This window comes from Stegostoma tigrinum, unplaced genomic scaffold (assembly GCF_030684315.1).
Source record: "Stegostoma tigrinum isolate sSteTig4 unplaced genomic scaffold, sSteTig4.hap1 scaffold_54, whole genome shotgun sequence".
Classification (NCBI taxonomy): domain Eukaryota; kingdom Metazoa; phylum Chordata; class Chondrichthyes; order Orectolobiformes; family Stegostomatidae; genus Stegostoma; species Stegostoma tigrinum.
Window position 1 is genome coordinate 1,851,679 of NW_026728472.1, and position 21,377 is coordinate 1,873,055.

The window sequence follows — 21,377 nt, forward strand, 5'->3', positions numbered from 1 at the left end:
AGAATTTTGCTCCCAGCCTGGATTGACATTTATCATTGTCTATTTAAATGTGATCTCTATCCTTTTTCAAATGGGAATGGACTTGGCAGCAGAACTAATTTGTGAACCAACTGTCAGCTTTATTGAGACAAAGTGTGGAGTTTATCTGTTATGAAGTAAACTACAGTGACAAACTCAGACAACTACTTACAGTTGAATGTGGATTATACGCTAAAGTCAATAACTAGGCAGTAGAGCAGTGAAACAACTTATTGGAGTTTTTGCAGCCTCGGTCTTCAAACTTTTTCTTCTGTCTTGGGCTCTTCTGATTCTCGTTGCTTTCCATTGCACAGGCCTTTCTTGAGAATCTCTTTTATGCTTGCTCTTTTTTAATTAACCTCCCGCTCTGCCCAATCACAGTTCATATGAACAACACTCACCCCACTTCACCACGTGATGTTCTTCATGTTCATAATTATTCCCTTTACATCTTACCTGAGGACTGTTATATACCTGTATTTATTATCCTTATTTCACCGCCATTTCTCTATTCGCTGACAGAGCGGTGTCAAGAGTATCTTTAGCTTTGAGCTGCAGGAAGCCTTTTCAATCGCGACTTATTAAAAAATAACAAAAGAACTGGGATGTTGTAAATCAGGAACAAAAACAAAGTTGCTGGAAAAGCTCAGCAGGTGTGGCAGCATCTGTGAAGGTAAAAAGACAGAGTTAACGTTTCGGGTGCAGTGCCCTTTCCTCAGAGCGACTTATTAAAACCCCAGGATCGCTAATGTAACAATCTTTCTCATCCAGTTCTCAGTCTCATTTGTCTCAAATCATTGTGACGGCGATCATTACCTTCTCACAATAACACAAGGCACTTCGCATGCTCCAGCTCACAGTGAAGTCTGGCTGATTGATGTCAGTGCGAGACCAATAGGAGCACAGGGGTTCCATGCATGACCGGGCGGATATCGCCCAATCGGAATGAAGAGAGGGCGGGATCAGTGAAAACCACGTGATCATCCACGATAGCGGTCCAGAGTCGCTGAGACAACCAGAACTGCTGAGGCCGTAGAATCCGAGATAACACGGTGTGCAGCTGGATGAACACAGCAGGTCAAGCAGTATCAGAGGATCAGGAAAGCTGGCGTTTCGGGCCTAGATCCTTCGCTGAGACCAAGATTTGTGCAATTGAGGTAAGAGCAGGCCGCGGTAAAGAAAGCAAAACGGCAGAAAGCTGGAGGGAAGTGATATTCGTATGGGTTTCGAAGTTTTACAAACAGTTAGTGCACGTCGGAAAACACACATTTGAAACTCGCAGACTCACGTTTGCAGAAAACAAATCAATGCCTCAGATGACGATAGGCCCGTGTGACCGCCACCATCTTTATTGGGGGCAATGATCCGCGGGGCGCATGCGCGGCAGGTTTAACTTCAAAAAGGGCCGGGGTGAAGCTGGGCGCATGCGCAGCCGCCTCTGGCTGAAAGTGAGAGAACAAGGTGTGGGGCTGGAGAACCACAGCAGGACAGGCAGCATCAGAGAGGCAGGAAAGCTAGCGTTTTTGGGCCTACACCCTTCAGAAATGGGGGAGGGGAAGGGGATACTGAAATAAACAGGGAGAGAAGGGGAGGCAGGTGGAGAGGAGGCCTCCAAATTAAAGAGACGGGGATGGAGCAGGTAAAGGTGAGTGTAGGTGGGGATGTACGGAGGGGATTGGTCAGTCTAGGGAGAAGGGGATAGGTGAGAGGAAGAACAGGTTAGGGAGGTGGGGATGAGCAGTTGTTTATTGCGAACTGAGTGTAGGTGTTCTGTAAAGTGGCCCCCATGCCTCTGCTTGGTTTCCCCGACGTAGAGGAGGCCACAATGGGTACAGCGGATGCAGTATACCACATTAGCACCTGCATTTCCCCATACAGATGGCCTAAAAGCCCTATGCTATTTCCTGTCCTGCAGGTCTGACCAGGTCCCCTCTACTGACCCCCTTATGCGCTTAGGTGAACTTGTCCTCACCCTCAACAACTTCTCTATCAACTCCTCCCACCTCCTACAGACACAGGGGATGGCCGTGGGTCCCTGCATGGGCCCAAGCTATGCCTGCCTCTTTGTCAAAACAATCCCTCTTCCGTACATACACTGGCCCTGAACCCCACCTCTTCGTCTGGTGCATGGATTACTGTATCGGCACTGCCTCGTGCTCCCACAAGGAGCTCGAACAGTTCATCCACTTCACCAACACCTACCACCCCAACCTTAAGTTCACCTGAGCCATCTCTTAACAGCTCTCTCACCTTCCTGGCCCTCTGTTTCCATCTTAGGCAACCGTCTACAAACCAAAATCCATTTCAAGCCCACCGACTCTCTCAGCTACCTAGAATGCACCTCCTCCCACCAACTGCCCTCAAAAAATGCCATCTGCTATTCCCAATTCCTTCAACTCCACCGCATCTGCTCCCAGGATTCCACTCCCGTATGTCTGATGTTCCTTTTCAAGGACTGCAACCCCACCCCCCACCTCTTTTCACCCGCACCCCACCTACAGTGATCGAGAATGCCCTTGACCGTGTCTCCTGTATTTTTCCACAACTCCTAACTCGCACACCGTCCCTGCAATAACAACCGAAAAAGAATCTCCCTCATCCTCACGTACCACCCCACCAATTACTGGATCCAATGCATCATCCTCTGACATTTCTGCCATCAGCAATCCGACCCCAACACCAAAGACACTTTCCCTCCCCACCCTTGCCTGTTTTCCGGAGGGACCACACTCTCCGTAACTCCCTTGTCCGCTCCACACTCCCCTCCAGCCCCGCCACACCTGGCACTCTTCCCTGCAAACGCAGGAAGTGCTACACTTGCCCCCACACCCCCATCCCAACCCCCAAGAAGACTTTCTACATCAAGCAGACGTTCACCTGCACATCTGCTAATGTGGTATACTGCATCCCCTGTACCCGTTGTGGCCCCCTCTACATTGGGGAAACCAAGCGGAGACTTGCGGACCGCTTTGCAGAACACCTACACTCGGTTCACAATAAACAACTGCACCTCCCAGTCGTGAACGAAATCAACTCCACGTCCCTTTCCTCAGACTAAATGCCTATCGTGGGGCAGCTGCACTGCCACAATGATGCCACCCGAGGGTTGCAGGAACAGCAAGTCGTATTCTGCCTGGCAACCCTGCAGCCCAATGGTGTCAATGTGGATTTCACAAGCTTCAAAACCTCCCCTCCCCCCAACTGCATCTCAAAACTAGCCCAGGTTGTCTCTGCTTCCCTAACCTGTTCTTCCTCTCTCCTATTCCCTCCTCCCACCTCAAGCCGCACCCCCATTTCCTGCCTACTAACCTCATCCCACCTCCCTGGACTGACCTATCACCTCCCTAACTCCCCACCGATACTCACCTTTACCTGCTCCGTGCTGCCTCTTTGACTTGTCTGTCTCCTCTCCACATATCTTTTCTCTCCATCTTTGATCTGTCTCCCTATTTAGTTCAGAAACCTCTTTCCCCTCCTCCATTTCTGATGAAGGGTCTAGGCCCGAAACGTCAGCTTTCCTGCTCCTTGGCCTGCTGTGTTCATCCAGCTCCACAACTTGTTATCTTGGATTCTCCAGCATCTGCAGTTCCTATTATCTCTTATCCAAGAGAAATGTTTGTTTCTTCTGGATTTCTTTCCCAGAGTTTGGGATAATAGCAGCTCGCACTGCTCTTCATCACTTCTGTGCTCCCTGATCACCTTTGTCGGTGTTTAATCTCTTCAGTCTCTAATGATGGATACATTTGATCTCTGTAGTGTTTTACTGTTACTTCCTTCTACCTTTTGTCAATAAATTTTCCACTGCTCCCCACCCCCTGACTGCTGTCTTACCAGATTAATTTTTGAATGGTATCTTTCACAGTCAGGAAATATTTTCCCAGAAAGAGAGTGCATTTTTCTTCCATTTCAGACCATCAAATTCGACAGCATTTTTATTCTGTGTCATTCATTTTGCACTTCTGCAACATTTACTGTTTCTCCTTCCACAGGTACCAGCGATCGTTGCCAAAGCCCTGTTGCCTGTGGAGAAGGTGATGTTTAACTTTTGTGTCCTGCTGCAGTTTGTATGATAAAGGTGCTCCCACAATGCGGCCATTTGAGAAGTTACAGATCATTCATCTAGCGATACTGGAGAGCTAACGGTGTATGTCCAAATCAACAAACAATTTGTATTTTAATCATGTTTTATAATTTCACAAAAATATTATCAAGAAACTTTTGACGTAAGGCCATATTAGGTCAGGTTACCAAAAAGTTACTAAATTTGCAGGTTTTTATGACTATCTTAAAGAAGGAATGCAAACCTAAGAGGCTTATCATGGGACTTCCAGACCATGTTGCCTGGCAACTGTAGAAACAGCCTCCAATAGTGAAGGGATGATTAAACGCATTGTTGGAGTCTGGAACTAAATGAGTTATCGAAGTCTTGAAGGTTGTTTGGTGCAGGGAGATAGGGCTCATCACAGCCAGGAATTAAATCAAGGGTGAGAATTTTAAATTGTTGCTTATAAATAGGAGCCTTTGTGGGTCAGGGAGCACAGCAGTGATGGTGAACAGGTCTTGGTACAAATGAACTTGTGTGCAGCAGAATTTTAGGTATTCTTGAGGTTACAGGGATGTTGAATGTGGGAGGCTGACTGGCAGTGAGTTTGGATAGTTACGTCTAGAGGTAACACAGGAATAGATGAGAGGTTCAGCAGATGAGCTGAAACAAAGGTGTCACTGTCAGTCATTGTCACTGAAGTGGAAATAAGTGGTTTTTGTGCAGGGCTCTGCAGTTACCCTCACCCCACCTCAGGAATTCAGCTGTTTGTGAATTTGTGGATCAAGTCTGTAATAAGATCAGGAACCAAGTGCTCGCCATGACTCAAACTGGGTGTCACTGAGCAGGTTACTGCTGAGTAAGTGCTGCTTAATAGTGCTGTTGACAACACCTTCCATCACTTTACTGATGATAGAGAGTAGACTGCTTGAGGGGAAATTGGTCGGGTTGGATTTGCTGTGTTTTTGTGCTGAACAGACCTGGGCAGTTTTCCAAATTGTCAATAGATGCCAGCGCTGTAGCAGGACTGAAACAGTTTGGCTTGGCACTAGCAAGCTCTAGAGCACTAGTCATCGGTACTATTGCCAGAGTGTTGCCAGGGTCTGTAACCGTTCATTCATTTATTAATATTATTTGAAATGAATCAAATTGGATGAAAACTCACATCTCTGATGTCGGGGACCTCTGGAGAAGGTGAGATGGATCATTCAATTGGCATTTTTGGCTGAAATTTGCTGCAGTCTTATCTTTTGCGTGGATAGGTTGGGCTCCTCTGTCAGTAAAGATGGGGATTTTTGGCATGCTTCCTCCAGTGACTTGTTTAATTGTCCATCACCATTCTCAACTGGGTGTGACAGAACTGCAGAGCTTACATCTGATCTATTGGTTAGGGGTGGCTCAGCTCTAACTCTTGCTGCTTATGCTATTTGGCATGCAGATAGTCCTGTTTGGTAGTTTTATGAGGTTGGCACCTTATTTTTAGGTATACCTGGTGCTGTTCTTGGCATGCCCTCCGATAGTATCCATTCAACCAGTGTTGATCCCTTGGATCAATGCTAATGGTTGACTGTAGGATATGCCAAGCCACGAGGTTACAGACTGTGCTGGATTAAGTTCTGCTGTTGATGTCCCACAAAGCCTCATAGATATCTGGTTTTGAGTTCCTGTGTCTGTTCCAAGTCTGTCTCTTTCAGCTGAAGTTCGTGCCACCCAACGCAATGGTGGGTATTGTATCAGTGATAATGGGAACTGCAGATGCTGGAGAATCCAAGATAATAAAATGTGAGCCTGGATGAACACAGCAGGGCCAGCAGCATCTCCTCTGATGAAGGGTCTAGGCCTGAAAAGTCAGCCTTTGTGCTCCTGAGATGCTGCTGGCCCTGTTGTGTTCATCCAGCCTCACATTTTATTATCATGCAATGGGGGTATTCTCAAGTTTAAGATGAGGCTTTGTCTCCACAGGACTATGCGGTGGTCGCTCTTATCAATCCTGTCACGGACAGATGCATCTGCAACTGGGAAATTTGTGACGATGAGACCAGCTATGTTTTTCCCTTCTGTTTGTTGTGGCAGCACCTGCTGCGGTCCCAGCCAGGCAGCTTTTTCCTTTGGGACCTGTCCAGCTTGATTGGTAATCCTGCTGCAAACTACTCCTGATGGTGGACACGGAGTACATTTAGTGCCGTTTGCACTCTCAGTGCTTCCTCCAAGTGCTGTTCAACATGGAGTTTTTTTTTCCAATTAAAATTCACTCTTGGGATATGGAAATCATCAGCTGGACCAGTGTTTATTGCCCAGAAGGCAGTTAACAGTCAACCGCATTGCTGTGGGTTTGGAGTCACATGTATTGCAGACCAGGTAAGGATGGCAGATTTCCTTCCCAAAAGGATGCAAATGAACCAGATGAGTCTTCCCTGATAATCAGCAATGGTTTCATGGTCATCATTAGACTCGTAATTCCAGATAATTACTTAATTCAGGTTTCACCATCTGCCATGGCAGGATTCGAACCCAGGTCCGCAGAATGCTATCTGGGTCTCTGGGTTAATAATCTAGCAAGAATACTGCTGCCAATTTATCAACCGAGGAAGGATGATACATGGTAACGAGCAGGAGCCATGAGACTTCCAGGCGTCGATGTCGAGTACTCTCAGGACAAATAATCCGGCCAGAATAGCACTGTGCTGCCACGATAATAAAATGTGAGGCTGGATGAACACAGCAGGCCAAGCAGCATCTCAGGAGCACAAAAGCTGACGTTTCGGGCCTAGACCCTTCATCAGAGGGGTCTAGGCCCGAAACGTCAGCTTTTGTGCTCCTGAGATGCTGCTTGGCCTGCTGTGTTCATCCAGCCTCACATTTTATTATCTTGGAATCTCCAGCATCTGCAGTTCCCATTATCTCTGATACTATTTTAACCTCACTGCGAAGCCTCTTCCAGAGATGCCTAACCTGAAGAAGTTACCCTCCTCCCTCCGGACCAACCTCAGGGAATCTCTCTCCCATGCTCTGATGAAGGGTCTAGGCCCGAAACGTCAGCTTTTGTGCTCCTGAGATGCTGCTTGGCCTGCTGTGTTCATCCAGCCTCACATTTTATTATCTTGGAATCTCCAGCATCTGCAGTTCCCATTATCACTGTGCTGCCACGTCTGCCGGGTCTGTCCTGCTCGTGGGACAGGCCTTCACTGAGGACAGTGGTGATGTGTCGTTGTCTGTAAGGTTAGTTTCCATGAGTCTGACGCTATTTCTTGTCTAGACTTTGAGTCACCTCTCCAAGTTTTGCCGCTAGCCCCCAGATATGAGTAAAGAGGAGTTTGTGGGGTCGATAGGACTAATTCTGCAGGTGTCTTTCCTCTTGCTTTGGTAGATGCCAAGTGGGACACCCAGCTTCATACCTTTGTTGAGATTTTGCAACTGAGTGGCTTGGTTGGCAAATTTCTTTCCCTGAAGGACATCAGATTTTTTTGTTTTTGTCTTCTGCCATTAGCAACGGTTCCATGGCAACCAGCTGATTCGTAATTCCAGTCTCTTTTAAATTGAATTCAAATTCCACCATTTGATGCGATGGGATTCGACCCAGACTTCTGTTGTACATTTTAATATTCTAGATAAAAGTTAATATCACGAATGCAGGCTTCGTTTCTTTGCAAAACGCTGTCCATCATCCTGCCTCCTCCATCCTCCCCTCCAACAGCAATGAGGGAGACACATGGAGTTTCTCTGTCACGAAGATTGAGGCAATCCAATCAGCTGCCTCTGCTGCTTCCCTCTCTTCCACAAGCCCACCAAACCAAATTGCCTGGCACGTTGCTCCTCGTTTTAGGCTTAAACTTGCATCTTTGTCCAGTCTCATGTCAAGCCTTATCAGAACTTGTCCTGCCTATTCCCTCCCCACCTCTCTCTCTCTTCTCCCCCCCCCTCTCCCCCCCCCCTCTCTCTCCCCCCCCTCTCTCTCTTCCCCCCCCCTCTCTCTTCCCCCCCTCTCTCTCTTCCCCCCCTCTCTCTCTTCCCCCCCTCTCTCTCTTCCCCCCCTCTCTCTCTTCCCCCCCCCTCTCTCTTCCCCCCCTCTCTCTCTTCCCCCCCTCTCTCTCTTCCCCCCCTCTCTCTCTTCCCCCCCTCTCTCTCTTCCCCCCCTCTCTCTCTTCCCCCCCTCTCTCTCTTCCCCCCCTCTCTCTCTTCCCCCCCCTCTCTCTCTTCCCCCCCCTCTCTCTCTTCACCCCCCTCTCTCTCTTCACCCCCCTCTCTCTCTTCCCCCCCCTCTCTCTCTTCCCCCCCCTCTCTCTCTTCCCCCCCTCTCTCTCTTCCCCCCCTCTCTCTCTTCCCCCCCTCTCTCTCTTCCCCCCCTCTCTCTCTTCCCCCCCCTCTCTCTCTTCCCCCCCCTCTCTCTCTTCCCCCCCCTCTCTCTCTTCCCCCCCTCTCTCTCTTCCCCCCCCTCTCTCTCTTCCCCCCCCTCTCTCTCTTCCCCCCCCTCTCTCTCTTCCCCCCCCTCTCTCTCTTCCCCCCCCTCTCTCTCTTCCCCCCCCTCTCTCTCTTCCCCCCCCTCTCTCTCTTCCTTCCCCCTCTCTCTCTTCCTTCCCCCTCTCTCTCCCTTCCTTCCCCCTCTCTCTGTTCCTTCCCCCTCTCTCTCCCTTCCTTCCCCCTCTCTCTGTTCCTTCCCCCTCTCTCTCTCCCTTCCCCCTCCCCCCGTCTCTCTCTCCCTTCCCCCTCCCCCCGTCTCTCTCTCCCTTCCCCCTCCCCCCGTCTCTCTCTCCCTTCCCCCTCCCCCCGTCTCTCTCTCCCTTCCCCCTCCCCCCGTCTCTCTCTCCCTTCCCCCTCCCCCCGTCTCTCTCTCCCTTCCCCCTCCCCCCGTCTCTCTCTCCCTTCCCCCTCCCCCCGTCTCTCTCTCCCTTCCCCCTCCCCCCGTCTCTCTCTCCCTTCCCCCTCCCCCGTCTCTCTCTCCCTTCCCCCTCCCCCCGTCTCTCTCTCCCTTCCCCCTCCCCCCGTCTCTCTCTCCCTTCCCCCTCCCCCCGTCTCTCTCTCCCTTCCCCCTCCCCCCGTCTCTCTCTCCCTTCCCCCTCCCCCCGTCTCTCTCTCCCTTCCCCCTCCCCCCGTCTCTCTCTCCCTTCCCCCTCCCCCCGTCTCTCTCTCCCTTCCCCCTCCCCCCGTCTCTCTCTCCCTTCCCCCTCCCCCCGTCTCTCTCTCCCTTCCCCCTCCCCCCGTCTCTCTCTCCCTTCCCCCTCCCCCCGTCTCTCTCTCCCTTCCCCCTCCCCCCGTCTCTCTCTCCCTTCCCCCTCCCCCCGTCTCTCTCTCCCTTCCCCCTCCCCCCGTCTCTCTCTCCCTTCCCCCTCCCCCCGTCTCTCTCTCCCTTCCCCCTCCCCCCGTCTCTCTCTCCCTTCCCCCTCCCCCCGTCTCTCTCTCCCTTCCCCCTCCCCCCGTCTCTCTCTCCCTTCCCCCTCCCCCCGTCTCTCTCTCCCTTCCCCCTCCCCCCGTCTCTCTCTCCCTTCCCCCTCCCCCCGTCTCTCTCTCCCTTCCCCCTCCCCCCGTCTCTCTCTCCCTTCCCCCTCCCCCCGTCTCTCTCTCCCTTCCCCCTCCCCCCGTCTCTCTCTCCCTTCCCCCTCCCCCCGTCTCTCTCTCCCTTCCCCCTCCCCCCGTCTCTCTCTCCCTTCCCCCTCCCCCCGTCTCTCTCTCCCTTCCCCCTCCCCCCGTCTCTCTCTCCCTTCCCCCTCCCCCCGTCTCTCTCTCCCTTCCCCCTCCCCCCGTCTCTCTCTCCCTTCCCCCTCCCCCCGTCTCTCTCTCCCTTCCCCCTCCCCCCGTCTCTCTCTCCCTTCCCCCTCCCCCCGTCTCTCTCTCCCTTCCCCCTCCCCCCGTCTCTCTCTCCCTTCCCCCTCCCCCCGTCTCTCTCTCCCTTCCCCCTCCCCCCGTCTCTCTCTCCCTTCCCCCTCCCCCCGTCTCTCTCTCCCTTCCCCCTCCCCCCGTCTCTCTCTCCCTTCCCCCTCCCCCCGTCTCTCTCTCCCTTCCCCTCCTCTCAATCACATGTCAGAAATTTCAATCTCTAAAATGCTCCTTCTCTCCACCTCACTCCAGCTCATTTGTGACCGAAACCCCTCACCCATGCCTGTGTTGCCTTCAACTTGACGATTCCAAAAGAGAACCCTCTATTGTTTGTCTGATCCGGAATCTGATCCCACGATGGGAAATATCACCTCAGCATTTATCCTGTAAACCCACTTAAGAATCCTATATTTTTAATTAGCTCGTCTCTCCATCTTCAATAATCTAAATAGTAGATTCCAGGCCTGTTTAGTCTTAGCTTAAATGATAGTCCCTCCAAACCACTGATCATGCTCGTCCATCTTCTCTGAAATGCCTCCAGTGAAGTGATGTACTTGCTCGAATAAGTGGAACAAAAAAGCTGCTCGCATTCCTCCAGATGTTGTCTTGCCAGCAATTTTTACATTTGTCCTAAGACTTGTATTCCAAACTCTTATACTACAAACACCTTGACATAAGGGATAACATCCCATTACCCTCCCGGATTACCTGTTGCAACTATGTGCTCGCTTTGTGTTTCCTGCACAATTATTCCTGAGTCCCGTTGTGTTACAGTTTTCCACAGATTTTACCTTTTAAATAACACTGTATTCTTTGGTTGTCTCCTCAAATGAACAACTTCACATTTTCCCACATTTGTACTCCATTTGCCAACTTGTCGCCCATTATCAATATCTCTCCATAAACTGCAACCCTCGTGGAACCTGACTGTTATCCCCTTTTTTTATGAGATCCTCCCTCATTCTTTTTGTTGGGAGCACTGGGCAACATGGCGCATATGTAATTGCTATCTTTTTAAGGGGCATTCTTTCGAATGACCAGAAGCTTACTGTCCATTGCTCAGAATCGAGACAACTTGTCCATCAAGCTGCACCAGCTTTTCCGGCCCAATATCTCATTGTGGCAATGCAGCAGCACAGAAGGAAAGAAAAGGAAGCGAATCCTGCTGCCTGCATCTCAATAACTCTCGGGCATTCTTTGCCATGTGTCAAAGACCTGCTGATCTGTTTAGTGACATGAAGCCCCAAGGTGGACACTCCTAGAAACCCAAATAGATTTCCCCCTGAATCAACTGCTGAACCCCACAAGGGATAATGTGTAGCAGGAACAATGCACAGTTATCCTCGGCCAGGAGGAGGGGATGTTGTGAATTTCTAACCGGACTGACTGATGGATTTTATGAATTTGCGTTGCAGTATATTACAAGTGGACTTTCAGGTGGGAATCTCAATAATTGTAACACCAAACTCTGACAGAATTACTCAATTCATCAGGACCTGGATATTCGCATTATGTGAGTATTGTGTTCCTGCTCATTTCCCATTTGCCACGTAAAATTTCTCTTTTAAATCACCCCATTCTCTCAATAGATCATCCCTTAAACTTTCAATATATGTCCTGTAATCATTTGTCTGGTCAGTTGATGAGTGGGTGTACGTTTTATCATCGTAATGTAAATCTCTTGTAAACATCTGTCAAAGGTTCCCTCAAAATACTTTGTTACAAGGAGAATAATCTCAGTTTCCCCAAACACCTGATCCCCCAATGACTGACTGTTTGTTTGCTGTCGATAAGGCACTCATCCGGCTTGTGTTGAAACATTTTCCACTTCCCTGCATCAGTGCAGCCCTGATAATGTGAACGAAAGTGAACATCCTCCAGATGAAGCACTGTGTCAGAGTGGTGTGCAATCCACCACATTCAACGTTCCCCTCTACACCACCGAGGCAAAGTGGCATCATTGTGCCAAAGGTAAAGTCACTGCAGTCCTACCTGACCATCGGGCTGGTTTAACCTGAAGATTACCACACCCCAGGTAAGGGGAGAAGTTGAGAAGGAGAGCTCATCTATTGGAGATGGATATTCTCAATATGTACCAGCAATGCCCAAGTCACATGAAAGAATAATGTTTTAAAAAAAAAGCCCTAACCATGCAACTAAAAACCCTCTCGCTACAAACCATTCTGTTAAATCTCCTCCGCCCCCTATCAGGGACCCTCCCGTCCTTCACAGTGTGTGGGGGATCTTTGGTTTGCACAGACTCAGCTCGTCTCTGCTCCTGTCTGTGATGTCATCATTCTGTGACAATGGCACTGAACCTCACTGTCTGTGAGGGTGGTGGGCACAGCGATCCTCATAGCGTTTAAGGCATATTTAGATGCCCACTTGTGATGCCAACGCAGAGAAGTCTAAGGGCCAAGTGCTGGAAAATTAGATTAGAATAGTTAGGTTGTGGTTTTTAACTGGCACAGGCTGGATGGGCCACAAAGCCTTTTTCTGGACTGTAGACCTCCGAGGCAGTTCACGTAGAAAGATGCCCAGCAATATTTCAAGCCATTTCAGAAAATGAGATATTAGAATGAATGACTCATGATTGCTCAGTGTTTTCTGGAGAAAAGTGAGGTACAAAGATGAAGTGGTTTACCAGGAAATTCTGGAGCTTGAATCCCAGGAAATTGCAAGTGCCACCATCAAGTGGAGGAATAAAAATGGGGCATCATCATTAGGACTGTATTAGAGGAAGGGACATATTGAGATTTGTGAGGCTGGAGAATATTAGAGACAGGAAGGTTTCTGAGACTGGAGAAGATTTCAAAAGTCGGGAAAAGTGAGGTTGGAGGAGGTTACAGAAATGGTGAGGATTGTGAGGCTGGATTAGATGCCAAACAAAGGGAGGTTTGTGAGGGTGAAGACAATTACAGCGCTGAGGAAGTTTATATGGGCTGGAGGAATTTACAGAGACAGGAGGGTGTTGAACAAAGAACGAAGAAAATTACAGCACAGGAACAGGCCTTTCAGCCCTCTAAGCCTGTGCCAATCCAGATCCTCTATCCGAACCTGTCACCTATTTTCCAATGATCTGTATCCCTCTGCTCCCTGCCCATTCGTGTATCTGTCTAGAGACATCTTAAATGACGCGGTCGTGCCCACCTCTACCACCTTCGCTGGCAATGTGTTCCAGGCACACTCCACCTGCTGTGTAAAGAATTTACCACACATATCCCCCTTAAACTTTCCCCTCTCACCTTGAAACTGGAGGAGATTAGAGGTGAGGTTTGTGAGACTGGAGGAATCTACAGAGATGGTGAGAGTTTTGAGGCTAGAGAGGGATTCCAACGATAGGCAGGTCGTGAGGCTGGAGAGGGATTTCAGCAATGTGGAGGGTGGTGAGGCTCGAGGTGATGGCTGCAGTAGTGCAAGGAGTGAGGCATGAGGGTCATTCTCATGATAGGGAGGGTGGTGAGGTTTGCGATATGATTCCTGCAATAGAGAGGGTGGTGAGGCCTCAGGGCAGGTTATCGTCTTAAACAGCACAGTGGAGTACACAGCACATGGAGTGCAGCAGTTACAGGAAGTGGTTCAACAACACTTTCTCCAAATCAAATAAAAATGGGCAATCAATATTAGTCTGTGCAGCAAAGGCCACATCCCATAAGTAGACTAAAATTATGGGTTTCTGGTTGGAGAGAGCTGGAAGAAGCTGAGATAATTCTCCTTGGGGCTAATTAGCAATGATTTTGTTGAGTTGTAGATTTGTTTCCAGGATATTAGTTTGCAGAGAGAGAAAAATTATTAACAGCGTCAACGTTGGTAACCACAGAATACAACACTCAGATAATTGGCAAATAATGCAGGGTGAAAATGTGAAGATTACTTGACTCAGCAAGTTCCCAGGATCTGGAACAGTCTGAATGGCAGCTGGATGCAGATTTAGCAGTTCTGATCAAAAGAGAGTTGGGATTAACTTTTAAGGCATGATCAAGAGGGCGTTGGACAAATGGCAGGGGAATTGGGTCAGATTTGCAGCACCTCTGGAATGAGAGTGAAGCCTTTGACAGGGTTCCACATGGTAGACTGATGAGTAAAGTTAGATCATGTGATTCACAAAGAGCTTGTTAATTGGAAGCAAAATTGGCTGAGTTGTAGGAGAGACCGTGGTGCTGGAGGATTTTTCAGAGTGGAGTTCTGTGACCAGCTGTGTTCCACAGCAATCGGTACAGGGTCCACTTCTTTGTTTCTCGTTAACATAAATGATTTGGAAGAGAATTTAAGGGACAAAATTAATAAGTTTGCAGATGATGCTAGAAATGGTGTTTATAGTGGTTAGTGAAGGTTATCTAAGATGACAGCAAGATCTTGATCAATTGGCTCAATGGGTTGAGGAGTAGAGGATGAAGTTCAATTTGAATAAATGTGAGATATTGTATTTTGGTAAAATGAACAAGTGTAGGATGTACACAATTGATGGTTGCACCCAGGATAGTGTTGTGGAACAGAGTAATGCGGAGATTCAGGTACATACTACTTTTGAAGTTTATGGAGACAGGTAGACAGGGTGGTTAATAAGTTGTATTAAAATAGACTGCCAAAGCTAGGACTTTTCTCACCGGGGCATAGGAGGTTAAAGGGTGACCTTACAGAGGTTTTTAAAATCATGAGGGCACAGATTATGTTGCTATTAAGGGCTTTTTTCCCGAGGGTTGGGCGATTTCAAGACAAGGGGACACTGTAAGATGAGAGGAGAAAGACATCTTTTAAAAAAAGACAAGAGGCTGAGATAGTAAATAAATATTTCACATGACTATTGACTGCAGAGAAGGATATGGAAGCTAGAGAGCTTGGAGACATAAATAATGAGTCGTGAAAAGTGTCCATATTACAGAGGTCTAGGTGCTGTACGTCTTAAACTGCATAAAGGTGGATCGGTCCCTGGCACCTGACCACAAATAGAGAGGGTGGTGAGGCTTCAGGGCATTTCCCTTTTGATGTCCTGGAACATGTACTACCGCTGGGTCCCTTGCTGAGATATTTGCATCACTGATAGACACTGGTGAAGTGCCAGAAGGCCGGGTGGCTAATGTGGTGCCATTCTTTAAGGAAAAGCCGGAGGACCATCGACCGTTGAGCCTGATGTCAGTGTTGGGTAAATTGCTGGAGGGGATTCTGAGGGACTGGATTTGCATGTGTTTAGAGAAGCAAAGACTCATTAGGGATAGTCAACATGGCTTTGTGAGTGGGGGTTCCTGTCTCACTAACTTGACTGAGATTTTTGAAGAAGTGATGAAGAAGGCAAAGCAGTGGACATTGTCTACATGGACGTCGGCAAGGCATTCACCAAAGCTCCGCATGACAGACTGGTTGGCAAGATTAGATCAAATGGAATCCAGGGAGAGTTAGCTATTTGAAAAAAAAATTGGCATGAAAGTAGGAGGCAAGATCATGGTTGGGGTTGGGGGTGGGTGTCTATTTTTTCAGTCTGGAGGACTATGAACAGCAGTGTGCTGCAAGGATCGGTGCTAGGTCCACTGCTTTTTGTCATTGATACAAATCATGTGGAATGAATATTGGAGGAATGGTTAGTAAGTGTGCAGATGACGCAAATTGTTGGTGTAGTAAACAGCAAAGAAGTTTGCCTCCAAGTACAATGGGAACTTAATCAGATGGGTCGATGGGCCAAGGAGTGCCAGAAATCAGTTTAGTTTGGATAAATGCGAGATATTGCATTATGGTAATGAAAATTAGGGCAGGGCTTAAACAGTTAATGATGAGGCCCTGGGGACTGTTATGCAACAGAGACTCCTTGGGGTGCGGGTGCACAGTTCCTTGAAGGTGGATTGTAGGTACAGAAGGTAGTGAAGATGATATTTGCTGTGCTGGCATTTATTGGTCAGTGCATTGAGTGTAGGAGTTGGGAGGTCATGCTATAGGTTGAACAAGACATTGATTATGCTGCTTTTGGAATACTGTTCAGTTCTGGTCTCCCTGCTATCGGAATGATGCTGTTAAACTTGGCAGGGTGCAGAAAAGATTTACAAGGATGTTGCAAGAGTTGGAAATTTTGAGCTGCAGGGAGAGGCTGAATACGCTGGGGCTGTTTTCCCTGGAACATTGAAGGCTGAGAGGTGACCTTATAGAAGTTAATAAAATTATGGTGGGCATAGGGTGAGTAGCCAGTTTAAGCTGTGAGGGAAAGTTTTTTTCTAAAAGGGAAAGTGGGTGGTGCCTGTGTAGAATGACCTGCTAGAGGAACTGGTGGAAGCTGGGACAATTATGACATTTAAGAGGCATCTGGATGGGCATGTTTTGAGGAATATAGGTCAAATGCTTGCAAATGGGATTAGATTAATTCGGGATATCTGGTCAGCATGGACAACTGGGACCAAAGGGATTGTTTCGTGGTGTACAACTCTGAATAAGCATTTTTGTTTTCATTTCAGATTTCCACAATTTTACTTCTGCACTGTTCTTAGTCTTTCGATCCCTCTGAAAGACTGAGTTACAGATCTATACAAAACCTGTCCTTCCTCCCTGGCTCTCCCACCTCTCTTTCAGGAGTTTTGTGCAAACACTGACTGGATCCCTTACCTGGAGGATATTTATTTATGAATTTGTTCTAATGATAATCCAGCATATTCCCCAAGTATCACTCCACAAATGTCCAGAGGATTTCTCAGTTTCACAGTCTGTGTGTTCTTCTGGTTCCTCGCTCACTGCACTCGCTTTCTGTTTGAAAGCTTAGTCTACAGTTGGAGAATTCAAACAGGAACACATCCAGATCTGACAGTCACTTTGTTTATCACAACTCAACTACCTCAGGATTTTGAACACTGAAGGAAAAAGCAACTCTCACAGTGGGGAGAAATGCACATGATCTGTGAAGATTCATCTGAAATGTCCTTCCACCAGCTCAGTGACACTGGGGAGAGACCATTCACCTGCTCTAAATGTGGGAAAGCATTCACTTAGTCATCCAAACTGTTAACACACTAGTGAGTTCACAAAGAAGCACAGTTGAAGGATTTTGCTGTCACTCTCACTATCAAATGAACCATGGTTTTGGGCTGTTTGTACTGATGTTACTGATCCCTGCTCAATTAAAGGTACTGGTATTGTGGATAAAATGTTAATATCAATTGTGTATCTGTAAGGTGGAGCTTGGAAATAGTCACGTTGTCATGACACATCGACACATTCACACTGACAAAAGACTATCCACCCGCACGGTGTGTGAAAAGGGATTTCCTGGTTCATCAGGACTGGTTAACTTGCAGCAAATTTCTGAGTAACTGTTAAGTTGGTTTTTGATTCTGCTGTAAGCTATATCCAAACCATGTTTTTTGGGCTTGTTCCTGGAGACCATAGGATCCTTCCGGTGTGGAAGCAGACCACTTAGCCCATCAAGTCCACACTGAACTTATGAAGAGTGTCTTACCCATACCCTGCCTGCGTGGGTTTCCTCCAGGTGCTCCAGTTTCCTTCCACAGTCCAAAAAATATGCAAATTGTGTAGATTGACTGTGCTAAATTGCTCATAGTGTCACGTGTGCAAAATGCAAGGACAGAGTAGGGTGTGAGACTGGGTGGGATGTTCTTTGGAGGGTTTGTGTGGACTCAATGGACTGAATGGCCGTTTTCCACGCTGTAGGAATTCTATGCTGATCTCGATGGCCCTTTATTTGTTAGTTATGCCTGGTCAATATGTCTGTACACCTTTACAATTACAGATTCTATTGCTCTCCACAGACTTGTTTCAAATTTTAATAGATATTTGTTTATTGGAAACAATGCAATCTTTCCTTTTTGATTTCTATCCACAAAATGAAAGATTTAAGTCGAAACAAAAGATTGGGATGTGTCCTGTACTATAATCCCTGATTGCATTTTCCCAATCAGCTATGAAACCTGGTGACCATTGTGACCGTCTGGGGGAAATGCAGTCTCCTCAGATCCTTACCGGTTGTCCATAGCAGTGATGGATCTCATGATGAATACATATACACTAGATATCACACAATGTCTTGGTTTATTTTCTATTTATTCTTCTGTCCATTACTCCGCAGAGACTGAGATAACGGTCTGGGGACCTAGGTTTGAAACCCACCATTCCAGATGGTAGAATTTGAGTTTAAACAAAAAAATCTGAAATAAGAATCTAATGATGACTGTAAATCCGTTTTCATTGTTGGAAAAACCTATGTCTTTTAGGGAAGGAAACTGCCACTCTTATCCAGGGATATCAAGATCCCATGAATGAATTTTTAAAAATTAATTTATAAAAAAACTCCTGCAAATACGTTTATCTCTGTCTTAATTTATTTGACAACCGACAGTTCAAACTGGTTGATGGTCACTTTCACTTTTGATAAAGTTGTGGCCTTTTCATGGTTGAAACAAAAAAAAAATGCACGAATGGAACCACAGTTGTTCTCGTAGGAACAATGCATGCTTTGATGTGTTTGGAAAAAAAACCTCATCTCACTTATGAGCCAGATATCAAAGTTGACCAGATCCTGAAGCTGTGTACCATGGAAGTGAAATTCTTCACCGTCTTATCCACTTGTGTTGCTATTTCAGGGAGCTATGGACTTGAACGTCCCGAACACCTTGAGAATTTCATCAAACTGACCCCCCATGGCAGGAATAGACAGGGCCAGCTTGGATTGATGATCATAATTCAGGCTCAACAAATCTACTGGAGCATTTTGAGAATGTAATTAGTGGTGAGTGTGGCCACCTCTCTGTACTGTAGTGATACAGATCCCCTGATCCTGTTTGCCCCAAATGGCTGATATTGAATGATTCCTTGGACATGCTGTGTCAGGATCTCCTGACTGAATCTTGTCTCACTTGCCCTGACTGAGAACTGTTTCCCTGAGACTTTGCGACGTGACCATTTGGTCGAAACATGAGTTTGTTGACACAGCTGCTGACCAGCCCTTGACTGACTGCTGGTAATAACAATGCTAAGCTGCCTGGTTTATGCCTGTGATAAACACCAGGCAAGACAGGAGCACCGTGAGACATTAGGTTCTAGTTGAGACGTCAAAGTGCAAAAATGCCATGCAAAGGCAGAGATACTGTGGCAGAACACATCTCAGGTGCTGAAAAACTTGTAGAGTTCTGACAGCAAGAATATACTTTGTGGACAGGCAATTCTGCATCTTGATGTAGCATTTTTATTTAACTTCTGGCTCACTTTGCCGATTTGAAAATATCTCTTGGTCTGGCTAATGTAAGAAGTGGTAATCTGATTAAACTCACAGGCCTTGACTTGTGAAAAATGAAGCAGTCACATGCACACTTGTTTGATTGGTTGCTGTTGTACTCAAATGAAAAATGTGCGTTTGTATACACCATATCGTTTCCTGGCTCAGTGTTTCCAAAATCTCTAGTTCAATACATCTCAAGTCATCGTCATCGGAGTCAAAACGAGTGAATACTTCGATAGCTTCATTTTTTTTGAAATTCTGAAATGCTATTTGTAATGAGGTAGTGTTGGCAGGCTATTTTCTTTTACTTCTGATGCCATGTGTGGATTTTCAGGGATGGTGTTGGTGGGAAGATGCGGCATGTACCAGGGATGAGGCACTAACGTTCACAGCAAGTGCTGAACATGCAGAAAAGGAGAGATTAACAGGTACCTTGGAACAAGCATAGTTGGAGGCAGTTGGGTGAGAGGACTGAGAGAAAGCACTTTGGTGGCAGCACCAGGACACGTGTTTGATTCCAGCCGTGGGTGACTGACTGCCTGTGTGGAGTTTGAACATTCTCCCTGTGTCTGTGGGTTTTCTCAAAGTGCTCCCACAGTCCAAAGATGTGCAGGTTAGGTGGATTAGCCATGTTAAATTGCCTGTAGTGTTTAGGGAGAGGTAGTTCAGGTGGGTGACAGGTTGGGCTGGGATGCTCTGAGGTTTGGTGTGGACTTGTTGGGCTGAAGGGCTGCTATGGTTCCAGAGTGTTGAGCAGATGGTGGAGAATCTGAGATAACAGGCCAAGTAGAACTGAAGGAACAGGAAGTCTGATGTCTCAGGCCGAGACACCCTTCTTAAAGTGTTGATCAGGCTGTTTTTTAAACTTGGTTTACTGAGATTGCACCATTCCTGGAAACACTGCAATACCAGGATGATGCGTGGAGAGGATGGAGCAAGCCCCTGTTGCAATCCCTGCTCTAAAAATCAGTTTAACATAGGGTCCTTAAGTAACGGACATGTCAGATATTAAAGCTGATAAGAACAGATTTTTTTTATTTGAAAAAATATACTTCATTCATAAGATGTACAAAAAATAAAACATATTTATACACCTACCCAATCATGTAAGCTGCTCCTTGTTGCCCCGGGGGGTATGTACACCAACTAAAGGAAAAAAAAAACAAAATAAAGCAAAAGCAAAACAAAAAAAGAAAAATACCCTGGCAGTCGTCTCCCCGCACAGTACCCGTTAGCCTCCCTGACCAGTTGGGGAAGGCGCCAGCTGGGCCCAGTTATCAGATCGGGCCCTTGTTTCTATTCTGGACGAGGGGTTTCATACGGTTGTCTTTCCCCACCGTGCCTTGGCGGCAGCTGCCCCAAGATTTAGTGTGTCCCTCAGCACATAGTTCTGAACCTTGGAGTGCGCCAGTCTGCAAAACGCGGTCGGGGTCAGTTCTTTCAGCTGGAAGACCAGCAAGTTGTGGGCAGACCAAAGAGAGTCTTTCACCGCATTGATTGTCCTCCAGGCACAGTTGATGTTGGTCTCGGTCTGCGTCCCGGGAAACAGCCCGTAGAGCACGGAGTCCCGTATCTCGGAGCTGCTCGGGACAAACCTCGACAACTACCACTGCATCCCCCGCCAGACCTTCTGCGCAGAGGGACACTCCAGAAGGAGGTGATTGACAGTCTTGTTACCACGCGCCCCCCGACCCCCGCCGCGGCCGCCTCGAGGACAGCGTGCGGTGGCGCAGAAATTCCGGGCATGCATACAGGATCTCACTGGCAGAGGCCCTCTCACCACCAGCCAAGCAATGTCCTTGTGCTTGTTTGAAAGTTCTGGCAATGAGGCATTCTGCCAAACGACTGCGGCAGTCTGCGGGGAGAGCCACACGATGGGATCCACCCTCTCCTTTTCGCTGAAGTATCTCAAGGATACTACGTGCTGAGCAGTGCCTGACGGCCTTGTGGTCAAAGGTGTTTCCCTTCAAAAATTTCTCCACAAAGGACAGATGGTACGGGACAGTCCAACTACTCAGAGCATTCCGCAGCAATGAGGCCAAGCCCGTCCTTCACAACACCGGGGACAGGTAGAACCTCAGTAAGTAGTGACACTTGGTGTTTGCGTACTGAGGATCTACACACAGCTTGATGCAGCCGCACACAAAGGTAGCCATCAGGGCGAGGGTGGCGTTCGGTACATCCTTTCCCCCATTTTCAAGGTCTTTGCACATGGTGTCCCTGCAGACCCGGTCCATCATCGACCCCCCCCAAATGAAGTGGAAGATAGCCCGGGTGACCACAGTGCGCAGGTCCAGG

General features: G+C 47.8%; 1 pseudogene; it reads right to left on the minus strand.

The window, feature by feature from the left end:
* Nucleotides 1-19,954: 19,954 nt before the first annotated feature.
* LOC132208836 (U2 spliceosomal RNA) lies at nt 19,955-20,129 on the minus strand (annotated as a pseudogene).
* Nucleotides 20,130-21,377: the final 1,248 nt, after the last annotated feature.